The sequence below is a fragment of the Taurulus bubalis genome (genome assembly GCF_910589615.1).
Source record: "Taurulus bubalis genome assembly, chromosome: 6".
NCBI classification, from domain to species: domain Eukaryota; kingdom Metazoa; phylum Chordata; class Actinopteri; order Perciformes; family Cottidae; genus Taurulus; species Taurulus bubalis.
The window spans coordinates 11,604,649-11,617,840 of NC_136594.1; positions in this window are offsets into that span (position 1 = coordinate 11,604,649).

The following is a 13,192-nucleotide window of genomic DNA, read 5'->3' on the forward strand; positions in this document are numbered from 1 at the left end:
ATGTACACATGGAGAGAACAGAGATGGTCACATTCTTCTGATCAAACTTTCTTTACAGCTGGAGAGAATTTATCATACCTGATGTTTGACAAACAAGTGGCAAACAAAATCATGTTTTAGAAAATGTTTTCTTTTTGGTCCTGACCTGATTGACATATGTCTGTTGGAATCTGTCAATCATAAAAGTCAAGCTCTGCAAGATACAGTGGCAAATGTCTGAGCACAGCTTGAATACATGACCTATTTCACATCACTGGACGACTGCAGGCTTCTGCAGGACAAAGCAATAATTATCTTTGATGGTCATTGATGTTGTGAAAGTCACCAAGGTTGAAATAGATCATACTTGGTGTTGGAACTTGTGACTTGACCACCACCTTGAATTTATTGTAGGTTTAAAAACATGTAAATTACCTTCTCAAGTAGTTGTCTTCAAATAAAAACACTCAAACTTCACAAATTTGAGCAGGGTGCTCATTGTTCAATCAGCTTGGTTTTTTCGGCACAGATGTCACTCTTTACCATAAGGTTGTTGAGTTATTACACTGGTGACTAGTACCTTCAGATGTGTGGTTACTTTCGGTCAACTTGACCACTGTGCTTTGGATGACATTATTTAGTTCCCTAATCTCTGACGTTCAGACTGCACTACTTCCCTAGAAACTCTCAGTTTGGCTGTTGTTCCCTTGCGTTTGTGGTTCGTTCTTTAACCCCAAGTTGCTCCCCTGTTACATTACAGAAGCCTGCTACTCCTAAATGCTCGGTATGGGTTTAATGCAGAAGTACAAGTTCATGTAAGTACCTATATATGTATGCATATGACAATGCAAACCAAGTAAACATTTACTTCAAACAGCCGTGGAGGAGTTTCATGCCCATTTAGAAATGACTGCCAACCACAGTCGTCTTTGTCAACAGGGGCTCTCTTTGTTCCACAGGTTTATCCTGATAGACTAAGAACATGCATGGGAACTTCATTAAACTATAGCATCTTGTGCAATAAGCTTATTAGAGTTAATTTGCCTGTGCTGTCTGTGGAATACAGATACATACAGGCACTTAGATACTTGTATCAATTAAGTACATCATGTCAGATTTCCCCACTCGTGTTTGTAGATTATGTGTGTACCATTGCATTGAGACAAGATGTAAAAGCGACATAAGGTAAAATAAAAGACACATAGGATTAAATAAAATGAAAATACGACAAAATGAACAGAAGAAGAATTAAAGTAGTGAAAGATATAGATATGTAGCTCCAAAATTAAATTGAGAAAAAAACTGTGTAAATAATATACATTTGTATCCGAGACACTTGGTTGGATATAAATAGTATACTTGTATTATATTTTGACATGGGATTGAGCCATACTTTGCTCATTGAAGACAAACAGTCAGAGCATAGCAAGAAATGTGGTGGTTCCCTACAACAATCCTTTATTGACAAGTTTATGCAATCACAAGACAGTAATGCCCTTTCAATGTATCGGTACACACTTTTATTACTTGCTCCTTTGCTATCTCAATTACTTTACAGGGTGTCCCGGGCCAAGGTGACGTGATTAGCACGTGAATATGCATGTGTTTGCTGCATAATTAAAGTGCAGAGGAATGCTGGCGTGGGATTGGAGAAGCAGTTGGATCATGAGAAAGGCCTCTCTGTTTGTTGGTCCAGCGGGGCACAGAGACCTCACATTGTGAGTCTGGCCAGTGTTGGGTTACTGTATTGTCCATCGTTTTCCCACCTCCCTTTCGCTCTCCTGCACAGCCACGCACCAGAAAGAGGGAAGAAAGTGGCTTTTCATTGATGGGTCAGTTGGAGCGTGCACAGGAACTCAGTAAAGAGGGGAGTCAGTCAGCTGGCTACACTTGCCTTTCATGATCCTGTACCATTCCCCGGCAACGAGCATCCTGCGTGAATGCTACCGAGTGACTCATTACACCACCACCATGAAGCAACAAGGCGGGTGCAAAGGACCAATCAGAGTGCACTCATTAATGGCTGGTTTATTGTTATTGTGTAACTTTGGTCAGACTTCAAGGTCCTCTGTGAATGGGAAAGAACATACACTTCAGGGAGTCCAGTTCAGTGCAGGACATTTTGGATACTTATTCATCAAAGGGCGAACGACAGGGCCATAGACAAAACGATAGAAATAATGAAGTCATGAGTCCAAGTCCAACTGACTGCTTACCTCTTAGCCCCATGAGTTGGTGCAGTCTCTGGCTGAATTTTACTGGTGTGATGAGGACTAACCGATGTGTTTTGCAAAGGCAACACTATCACTGTGACCCAGAAACCAAAAAGGAAGACTCTAAAACTGTTATTTCACTTGTAAAGGTCTTGCTACTGTAGTTCAATAGGCTCTCCACACTGCCAAGTGAAAAATGCGTGTGGGTAATGCTTTATATCTCTCCTCATTTGTAAATGAGATGAAATGTATAACTATATTGACTCGAAAAAGTATGATTTTTTTATTGAGAATGCAATTCCCAAGTATGTCATCATTATCTACCCTGCTCTTCAGTTATGCTTTTCTCTTCTTTCATGTTTCAATCATTCTTGTTTTCCTGTTTTATTTTGAAATATTCACCTTGTCTCTTGCCTCACTTCCTGGCATTGTGTGTTTCCTGTCTGTGTGATTAGCCAGCCCTCCCTGATTAATTTCACCTGTCCCTCATTAACCTTTCTCCCCTGCATTTTTAATCTTTGTCCTCTCTTTGTCTGTTGCTGGAGCATTCCAGCCTTTTTCTCTTGTGTATTTCCAGTGCTAGTTAGACTTTTCATTAGTGTTTTTTGACTCAACCTCAGTGATTTTGGATACACTTGCCTTATTCTGGACTGTATTCCTGTGTGCTGAACCCTTGCCCATTCTACCTGCTGACCTCCTTGTCAGTTTTCTGTCTTTCTTGTTGTTAAATGGCAACTATGCCGCTGTTCCCTTGAGCCATCAAAATGTTAAAAGTAAAAAGTAAGCCATTATTTTCTTGTTCGTCACATTCATTACAGAACCCTCTTTGAAGAAGGTAGTTGTTAAAATGAACGGAAACCACAGTAGAGAGTTATGTTGGAATGTTATCATCAACAAGGAATTAAAACAAAGATGAGTATTGCATGTAAAATTGTTAAACAGTGCAAGGGAACACGCCATTTCCACTCACCACTTTTTCCTCTAACCCCTTCATCCCTGTGGCCCTTTCTCTAGTTCATTCCTTTTTGTGTATACTATCACACCACCGGTTGCGCAACAGGTCTTGGCCAGAGGTCTGAGTTTTCTGTTGTTGTAGTGTAACAAGGAGCCTTGTCACGAAGAGTTTCAGCCAAATCCTTCCCCCCTCACTGAATATGATCGCCCCCTCCTCCTACTCTCAAGTCTTTCTCGATCACACATGTTAACTAGTAAGCTGCCTTTCACACAGAATGGTCCAAAGGACAAAGTAGCTTATCTTAAGGCTGAGTAGAGGTAACAATGTGCATAAACAGTCATATAAAACATTCTCCTCCCTCCTGTGTATTCTGTTATTTGTCCTTGAGTATTTTTCCTTTTTTCCAATTTGCCTTTTTATATTGTTTATTTAGGCTTTAGATAGCTCCATTGTGAAGAGAATTGGTGGCCTTTTGATATTCCGGTTACATCTTTGCACTTGTTTTCGTGCCACTTGTAATTTCACAACTAAATCAATTCAATAACACATTGTCATCAATCAAATTTGCTCACTTTGTCACTGTCAGTCCTGTTGTGTGTCTGCTTGTTTTACTCAGCATATTTGATTGCTTGGTCCATTTCCATTTCTCTTTCTGAATCGGTGAAACAGGCTGCAATCGTTCTTGTACCTTTTTTTTAAAACTGAAACTCTCTGGTTTAATAAAGGAAACAAACGTGCCAACAGGACAATGTGAAATGTATTCAAAAGAATCTTGGTCCAGAAGATTCTGATTGTGTCAGATTATGTACACATGATAGAACAGAGATGGTCACAGTCTTATTGTCAAACTTTCTTTCCCTAAATAAACATAATTTTGTATATATACACAAGTACGTGTGATTAAATCTATCATAGCTCTTATGGCGTTGCCTAAAATGTGTATTGTGTAGATCCACTTCCCCAAAGAGCCCAGAAGGAGCTAAACACCTTAAAACGGCTACAAGCTGTTTTCTTCCAAGTGAATGAAAAACAAATGTATTTATAAAGTAGAGGAAATTACAAAAACCAAAAGCCATTTGGGTGAGGTACAGTATGACATCAATGAGCTACTGATAGTAAAGCTGGAATGAAACATTATCGATCAGCTATTGCAAACTGCAGTGCTCTGTTACCACAACACAGGTCATTCAGTTATACACAATGTATAAAACAACCATAGTTAATCACCATATCTGTGGGGGAATGTATCGGAAAATACAGCCTGAAAAGGAAATATCGTTTTGTTTTTGTACTTGCTGTAGTTAGTGTCAAACAGCCATAAACTTGCAGAGAACTTTTTCAGAGCGCACAATTCTGGGAACTAGAAGAAGCTGTATCATCATGAATATATTTTTTAAAGCTTAATTAGCATGACAAACGTGCAGCAAGAATACAAACTCCAGTTTCCAATCTTCATATTCTATACATGTTGTGGGTAGATCTTGTATTTGAAAGTAGCAGCCTACACACTTTTTTATATCAAATGTATTCCTGATAATGTAAGCAACTTCTGAATAATATTTAGAGGAAAAAAAAGGCTATCTTATGAACTTATGGAGCTTTTATAGACAAGTAGAGGAAATTAAGGCAAGATTTAAAGGAATAGACAGGATATCACATTTGTTTATTCCATTCAAAAAACAGAGGGTAACTATAACATGTTTGACATGGTGTTACAGGATTATGTGAATTATGTGGGATTACGGCTGCAGTTGCCATGACTGCCTGGAGTCCAGGAAGGAGTTTTTACTTAGTTCTTACTTACTTAGGTAAAAAAAAAAAAGTTAACTGCGCGCATGCATAGGATATTCATAATTTAGATATCAGAAACTTGAAGAAATTAGACTTTTACTTGTGGTGATTTAAGTCTATAGCATGTGGCCACAAACTCCCACATGCAAACATATTTCTATGAAGAAATCTTAATTTCTTTCATTCACTGAGGAAAGTATGATTAAGGACTTCACAGCAAAGGAAAAAGAGGGAGTACACTGAATGTTGAGGAAGAGGTAGGTAGCAGACAAAGATAGACATGGAGAGAGAGAGAGGCAGGATAATAAATATAGCTTCCTGCCTTATCTTTGGCCTGAAGAACAAAAAAATGACGCATGATAATTACATTACTGTCCAGGCCCTTTGCTGCGTCTCATCCGGTGGTCCTACCGTGAGGACATGAATGGGATGTGAGTGATAACCCTCTGACCTGACCTGTGCACATGTGGAGGTTATTTTCGAAGTCCAGGAAAGGGATGAGAGACAAACGCCTTGATGAAATCATTAGATGACCTGAAGCTATTAATACTTCTTTCCATCTCGATTTGTTAAAGATGAGAGATTAATAAAATGTAGGTATACTATTTTTTTGAGGCAGCATTAATTAATTGTTTGGCCTATCGGGGTCAGCATAACAAGCTGCAAACTCAACATTGACATATTATTACCATAAAAACATCATATGTTAGCAAAGAGTTGCTTATTTACTCATCTAGTAGAGACAGAGCAACATAAGCATTCATTTGGAGTTGTGTTTCTGGACACCTAACAAATATGAATCCAATATTCAATCGGTTTTAGCTCTGTTTTGGTCTCCACCAACTCCTGAGAAAAAAATATGTGGCTCTTTAAATACTCCACTGTATTCACCATCTAGTCACTATCTATGTCTGTCTGCTGTTTGGTGTTGAGCAGGTAGTGCACAGTGGATTTACCAGAGCATTTGTGCTTCTGTGACTGTCACGGTTCAGCGCCACACTTTTCTCTATTAGTTATTTTCATCCTGTCTGCCTGTCTGTTTACTAACTGTCCTGTCATTTCAGATCCTGCTTCACGCCCCCTTCATCAGTCACTCCCTCCTCGTCAGCCCTCATTCCTTGCACCTGGCCCATCCCTGTCGCACCTGTAGCACATTCCCTCATTAGTCTTCACTACTTAGGTCCCCTCACTTGCCCCCTGCCAGATTGTCTTGTGTTTTTGAACCTAGCGCTCCAGCATTCCCTGTGTGTTACCTGTAGTTACCTGTTGAGTAAAGGAATTATGTTCTTTACCTCTGTCTTCCTGATGTGTGCTTTTGGGTCCTTGGGTTATCGGGCCGTGACAGTGACCAAAAACAACACAGATGAGAGTGAACCAGAACAGTAAAGTAAAACCAAAACAATATGTTGAAAGATGCTAAATCACTCTGCAGAAGGGAATTGCAAAGTGATAATTCTATGAGTGACCGCTTTAATAACACAGGCATTTGATCCATAAGGCCAACATGTAAATACTGATTTAAGTGATTCTGAAGTGGTTTTTGAACAACATGTCTAATTGTCAGGGGATCTTACGAAAACTAATATTATTGCAGATGACAAGTAATGATACATATTTCTAGAGGAATTACGTTATGCAGAATAATTACTTTTTTTTAAAGTCTCCTATACAGATAAGGTTACAATGTACAGAAGATAGTGGCGCTATTTAGTATTGCAATACACTGCTTGCAGCAACACTCCTCCATACTTTGCTCCATGAGAGGTCAGCAAACACACTCTTGTTTCCATCACGCCTGTGTTTGTCAATAGATACGTCGCCTTGTCACGGGCAACTCTGCTATATGTGTCTCACAGGGAGAGCTGGGAGAGTTATGTGATGGTGGATCTCTCCTGTTACAAAACATACACTGCAGCCGCACAACCTTGCTGATTCTAAATGTCCCACAGCCTGCAAGAGATGCTGACTCTCCAGGATGGCAGGCTGGTAAATATTGTACACTGTCTGGTTCGTGGCTGATCTGTAATTACATTCAAGAGTCGATTTGTAGTGGAAAGGACGTTGACTTCTATGGGCCTCTGTGTTAAAGTTAGTCAGAAACCACAGTAATATACCTGAAAAGGCTGTTCTGATTCTACAATAGTTTTTTACTGCCCTGTGTTCATAAAGCTTCAGGTAACCTCCAAGAGTCAGAAATGGCAGTTTTTATGACAAAAAACAACCACAGTGAATCGCCATATCTGTGGGGGAATGTAGAGGAAAACAGCCTCTACCTGAAACAGCCTCTACCTGAAAAGAAAACATTGTTTGGTTTTTGTACCAAACAACAGCTGTAACATTAACATTTATATATATTGTTTTATTATTTGTATGCACCTTTCATCGAGTCAAAGTCCTCGTCAAATTGTGCAAAAGTGTGCAAAGTACTTAAATTATTCTGATTCTGAACTGTATCATCATAAATTAGCACCATGATTATTTTTTCTTACCTTAATTAGCATGGCAAACGTGCAGCAACAATACAAACCCCAGTTTATAATCTGCAAATTATATACATGTTGTGCACAGTATGTCTTGCATTTGGGAGTAGCAGCCTACACACTTGTTTTGCATTTTGGAGTTCTCTTGTGTCAAGCTCTTGGGTACAAACTTGTTTACTTAAGTGGATTTGAACGCACACGCCCAAAATGGAAGTCATATTATTTCCATGCTGTTATGACTCTTTGGTGTTTTCTTTTCTTTTGTTTTTTAGAAATGTGGACTATTGTTTCAGGAAATAAACTACACCCAGTCACATTTTCTAGAAGCCTATTGTCTCATTTGAAAATATGCAGCAAGGTTACTTTTGACATGTCATGTCATGGGCAAGGCACATTTTTGTTGTATAACACATTTAAAACATGAGAACAATTCAATGTGTTCCAAAAAACAATACAATTAAACAAGGTACATCTGTAGCTAAAATAATTGAGGTTAAATCACAGTTTCAGTAGAGTTAAAACTTGCAGAAATTAGAAGTACACATTTTAATATGAAGTAGTGACAAGTGGAATATTTTAATCGCGATAATTTAAGCAACTTCTGAATAATATTTAGAAGCAAAAAGCTATCTCGTGAACTTTTGGAGCCTTTATAATTCCGCAGGCTTATGAAGTGCAGTAATGGGCTTTGCTATCTTTGTCCCAGTAATAACTTTAGCAACAGTGTTCTGACTGAGCTACACTATCTTCAATGCTATTTTGGAGAGTCATGGTAACAAATACTGCAGTACCTGTAACATAATCATGACATCTGCAATACAGTAAATGCTAAGGAGTAGATCCTTTTCACCAGATCTCCACAGAAGCCTAAAATGCCCTCTACAGGCCAGCTCTACTCAGCTCACAAGGCAGGAGCCACATGAATCACCCTCAGCCTAACTACATTTAAAACTACCCAAGATAATATACAAAAAAAACAGTAAAAAAATATATATATTTTCGTTAGTTACTAAAGTTAGTTGGCATGAAGAAAACAAAACCAGAAAAAAAGGATTTGCATATATTATCAAATATATGCAAATCCTTTTTTTCTGCCATATGGTTGAAAATATACCCCATAAACGTAACTTGTCTTTAAAACTCAAAGGACTCAGCACACATTCCTGCTTATTAATCTTCAGGTCTTAAGCCTCATCTGTTTCACTTTAATGAGCTATATTGTGTATGTTTCATACTGCGCCTTTAAATTGCATTTGAAGCAAGTTTATATAAATGTAATGCACCAAGACCACCACCAGAGGGAAGCAAATAGTGCAATAATGTGTCTTAATATGAAAGCATCAGTCAAACACATTACATATTGTCACTTCATGTGGACAGTACACACATAATGTTAACATACAGTACAGAGGGTCTGTGAGATATCTTTAACTTATGGAAATCAAAACAAAGTGAATGATTTTTTTTTTAGGTTTGACCGCTTGTTCTGTCAGGCCAACAGCTGCTTGAAACTAAAAACACGTGAAAAACATGAGACTGTCCTTAAATTATCTAGTGGTAAGAAAAAGCAATTTTCTTTATTTGTTTGTATTACACTTTGTATTGATTGTGTTATAGTGCTGTTACAGTAAGGGCTCCTGAGGAAAATGCTGAACCAATTCCTAATGCTTTTGAGATTGAGTGCACTTGTAAGACTTCTTCCCTTGATGAAATATGATATACAGGTGGTCACTTTACAAACAGTACCAACTTTATCAGACATAGTGAACTGCTGTCAAATATTTTTTTTGCTTTGCATAAAATAGAACATTTCTAATTGTTTCCCCCATTCTTCAGTCTCTGGTGTTTGGTCACAACGCACAGTGTTATGTGCCAAACCAAAAGGGTTGGCAGCATTTATAGTCTCAAATCATGCTCTCTTTAGGACTGACACTTTTTGATAGCGAATATTTCTGAAAATGTAATATTGTTCTTTAAAGGACTGTGAAAAGTAAGACTATTCTTAAATAATGTGTTTGACTCTAGTGAGGGAAAACTATTGCAAGCTATCATGAATAGTTCTGATTAAGCATCTATCATTTTAGAGGCGCGAGACATCAGAAAATGTTGTGTTTTTCTTCTTGTGACCATTACTTTTTGTCACTGAATTAAATTGCAGTTTATCCCTGAGAAAGACTAGCTATTACTTTGGACTGTGGCAGAGTCGAACATGTGATGTTACCATGACTCTCATTTTGTGTCATTTTATGATGCTTTTGTAGTTCTGAAAACACAACATCCTACTGTGGGCTATACAAACAAGATGCAGTGGTAAATCCCACGAGACAATAGTGCATGTGCAGAAGTGGACATAATGGCCATCAACAGACTGAAGGAAGTGTAAGACGGTGATAATAAACCTCCTCTCTCCAATTCTTCAGAAATAATCCCTCCATTCAGTCAGTACCAAAGCAGCAGCCTCCTCCTGCCATACCATGGAAGGGAAGGAGGACCAGTGCCAGTCTTGTACCTAGTCTGCTATCCCTCAATGGGCCTTTGTGATTGCTGCCATCCTTCCCCCCCGGCCAACCCCCGGCAGCCCATTCAGGAGTGTCACATGGCACTCCCACTCTGCGCCCATCTCACAATGCAACCCTGTCATTCGCACCTCATTGACATGCGCTCATAGTGATGTGCATTGGGGAATGGTCGTGCTCCTCCATTACTTTCAAAGGAAATGAAGAGCCGGGCTGGGTGGCCAAAGTGTGGCTTCCTGGATACGGTATTCATATTTCTTAGGAGGAAGTGCTGAAACGTGTCTGTGTTTGTGTGTGTGTGTTGGGAATTGGCTGTGAGTTTCAGCAAATGTGTCACATGACTTATCTTTAACTGTCATGTTACCATGAGTAAATATTTGATTGAGACAAATGTTGAACACCAATAGTCTTGATAACACCAAATATGTCACAGTGGGAAAAAGTAATATTCAAATAAAAAATAAAAAAGAGAGATACATTAAAGGATGTAAAAGAACTGATCAGGAATAAAGTATAGATATTGTAGCCTGGTTCTGGACTTCCATATCACCACAAACATCTAATTCAGTCAGTTTCCCATGAGCGACCACTCTAGATAACAAGGTTTCCTTCAACACTTGTACTATAATTCACTACTTCTAGAGTGAAACAACGGTCCAGGAAAGTATACTTTCAGAAATGGAGCTTGTTTCCTGTCTTGTTACCTCTGAGCTGATAAATTATACCCTGTCTGCACATGGATGAGTCTACATAAGGCACTTGAGATCAATCCACAGTCTTTCAAAGCTGACACACATTTTTATAGGTGCTCAATCTCATTTGTAGTCCATGGACAAACTTAATCTACCAACACATGTATTTTGTTTTATTTATTTTGTTGTTATAAATGTGTTATAGGTATTTTGTCATACCTAATACAACAAAAAGGGCAACATGTTGCTTGATATAGGCCCAGTGGAACACCTCAGAGATTACAAACATGTATGGTCTTTGGCAAATCACACATTTCTAATTTGATGGAGTCTGAATTGCCTAGTTCCACATCTCTGAAACTCAGCAAAGATCATTTTACATTTGGGCATTTCTCCAGAAGACATGTCACATGTGACAGGTTGCAAATAGGCACAGCCTTTATTGTACAATATTTGATCAAATCAGATGGAAAAATAGCCCTATAAATATACCTGACCTGACTGTTTTCTCAGCCTTATCCTCAATTTATAACCTGTGGCGGTTCCTTAAGGTGAAAAATGAACGGTCACCTTTTTTTGTGTTTGGTGCTTAAAAGATTTGCTTTCACATGGCTTTATATGTTATAAACCTTTAGTAAGAGCTACTTTTGGTTGCTATATACGTTCATAGGTCAAATATCATGTCTGTTATAGTTTACACTAAGAAACTGCATATAACGAAGTTAAAAACTATATATATATATATATATATATATATATATATATATATATATATATATATATATATATATATACTGTATAATATACATATACACATATAATACTTGCATAGTGTTATTTAGAATTTGGATGTCGGCCACAAATATGAAAAACGCGCTCTTGATTTTCTTCAATTTTTGCACCCACTAGTAAACAGGAGATTATCTGAATCACCATTCATGAACCAGTATTGATTCTAATTGGAAACCATTTGACTTTTTCAGGCTCACTCGCGATCCACTAGGAACCATGTGCTGCACCACCTCCCTTCCTCCTCCTCTCTCCCACGCCAGCATCACTCCCCTCGGACACGCCGTACTCAAAACCTCCGGCAGTGTCACCCGCATCGGTCTGTGCATGCTGAGCTGACTGGGAGGAGGTGGGATCTAGCTGCTGGTGGTAGTGGGTTTAGGAAGCGTTTACGTGCGAGCCGTGCAGATTGCCAACCACGACGTCCACTGCCAACGACGGATTATTTTTATTCCTCGAGAGAGAGGACATCATTACTACGAGGAAGCCCCCCCTTTGCAGTATCCCTCCCCCTGCCAAAGGCATACATTTATATCCACTACCTTCTTTATTTATCGCCCGGGACTGTTTTGTTGTTGCCTCTGCTTCACACACGGACTCGGCGAGGCTCCCGTTGACCACAGCCGTCGTCATCGTCACCATCACAGGCGGGGGGCTGTGTGATGAGGTCGCCCTGCAGCTGGGCTTCGGTTACGCTGAAATAAGGCGGATTTGTGTTGCAGTTTGGGGTTGGGGGTCAACTCGTCGCTTTTCACAGCCTTCTTGCACCCCGAGTGTGTGAAGAAATACACGGCAGAAGAACATCGGGACTACTGGGACTGAGGGAACTGCCGGTGAGTGGATGCTACTCTTTTTAAACCTTTATCCAGAGGCACTAACGTCAAATCCCCGCGGTTAGCTAGTGTTATATTGCAGCGTTAGTTTGTCACATTTATAGTCACACGTATTGTCAAACGTGCAGTCTGTTTACTCGTGTGGCCGGTGAGCCGTGATACAACGTTGTTGTAGGCGTGCGAATGATTTTTAATTGACTGAACGTGATTTTTTTTATCCATTAATGTATTAATTGGTTGCTCCGTGATGTCAGTTGCTACGGTTAGCTGTTAACCGTTAACGCTGCTAGCTCGCGAGCCTACGCCCAGCGGTCCCCTGACCTGCAATAAACTATAACTATAGTCACAGCAGCGAACATATTAAGATGCATTGATGTCAAGGTGGGGTTATTAAAGTAGGCTCTCGTAGAACCCAATGGCATGGATGGATGCAAGTCAGCTCAATGATGCCCTTTCACCGTGACAATCCTCGCTCATCATCATTATCGCGTCGGTGCTCTCCAGTGAGGCGCACACAAACAAGAGGCCGCCGTGGTTTAAACCTAATTAAACACGAATTCACTTTTTACTCAAACATTGATGACCTCTGTGAAAAACGCATGGCAGAGAAACAGTAGGGCTTTTTCTCTGTGTTTCCGTCAACACTGACCGCATTGTGTGGGCTGCAACACGCTCCTCCGTAGTGGGTGTAGTAGCTGACAGCACCGCTGGTGTACTGTTGAGGTGCATGTGCATGCCACCATGCTCTCGTTTGTAAAGACGGGTTTATGGAGGAGAAACGGAGTGCATATGCTCTCCAGCTGCATGAGATGCAAGAGGGGTTATGTACATCTGAACTATGCATAACTTCTATTGGCAGTAATCATGTTCATTTCGTTTGCACGACAGTTTACTATGGAAGCAGCTGTCAAGGAGGATACACAGAGACAATTGTTTCAATGTCT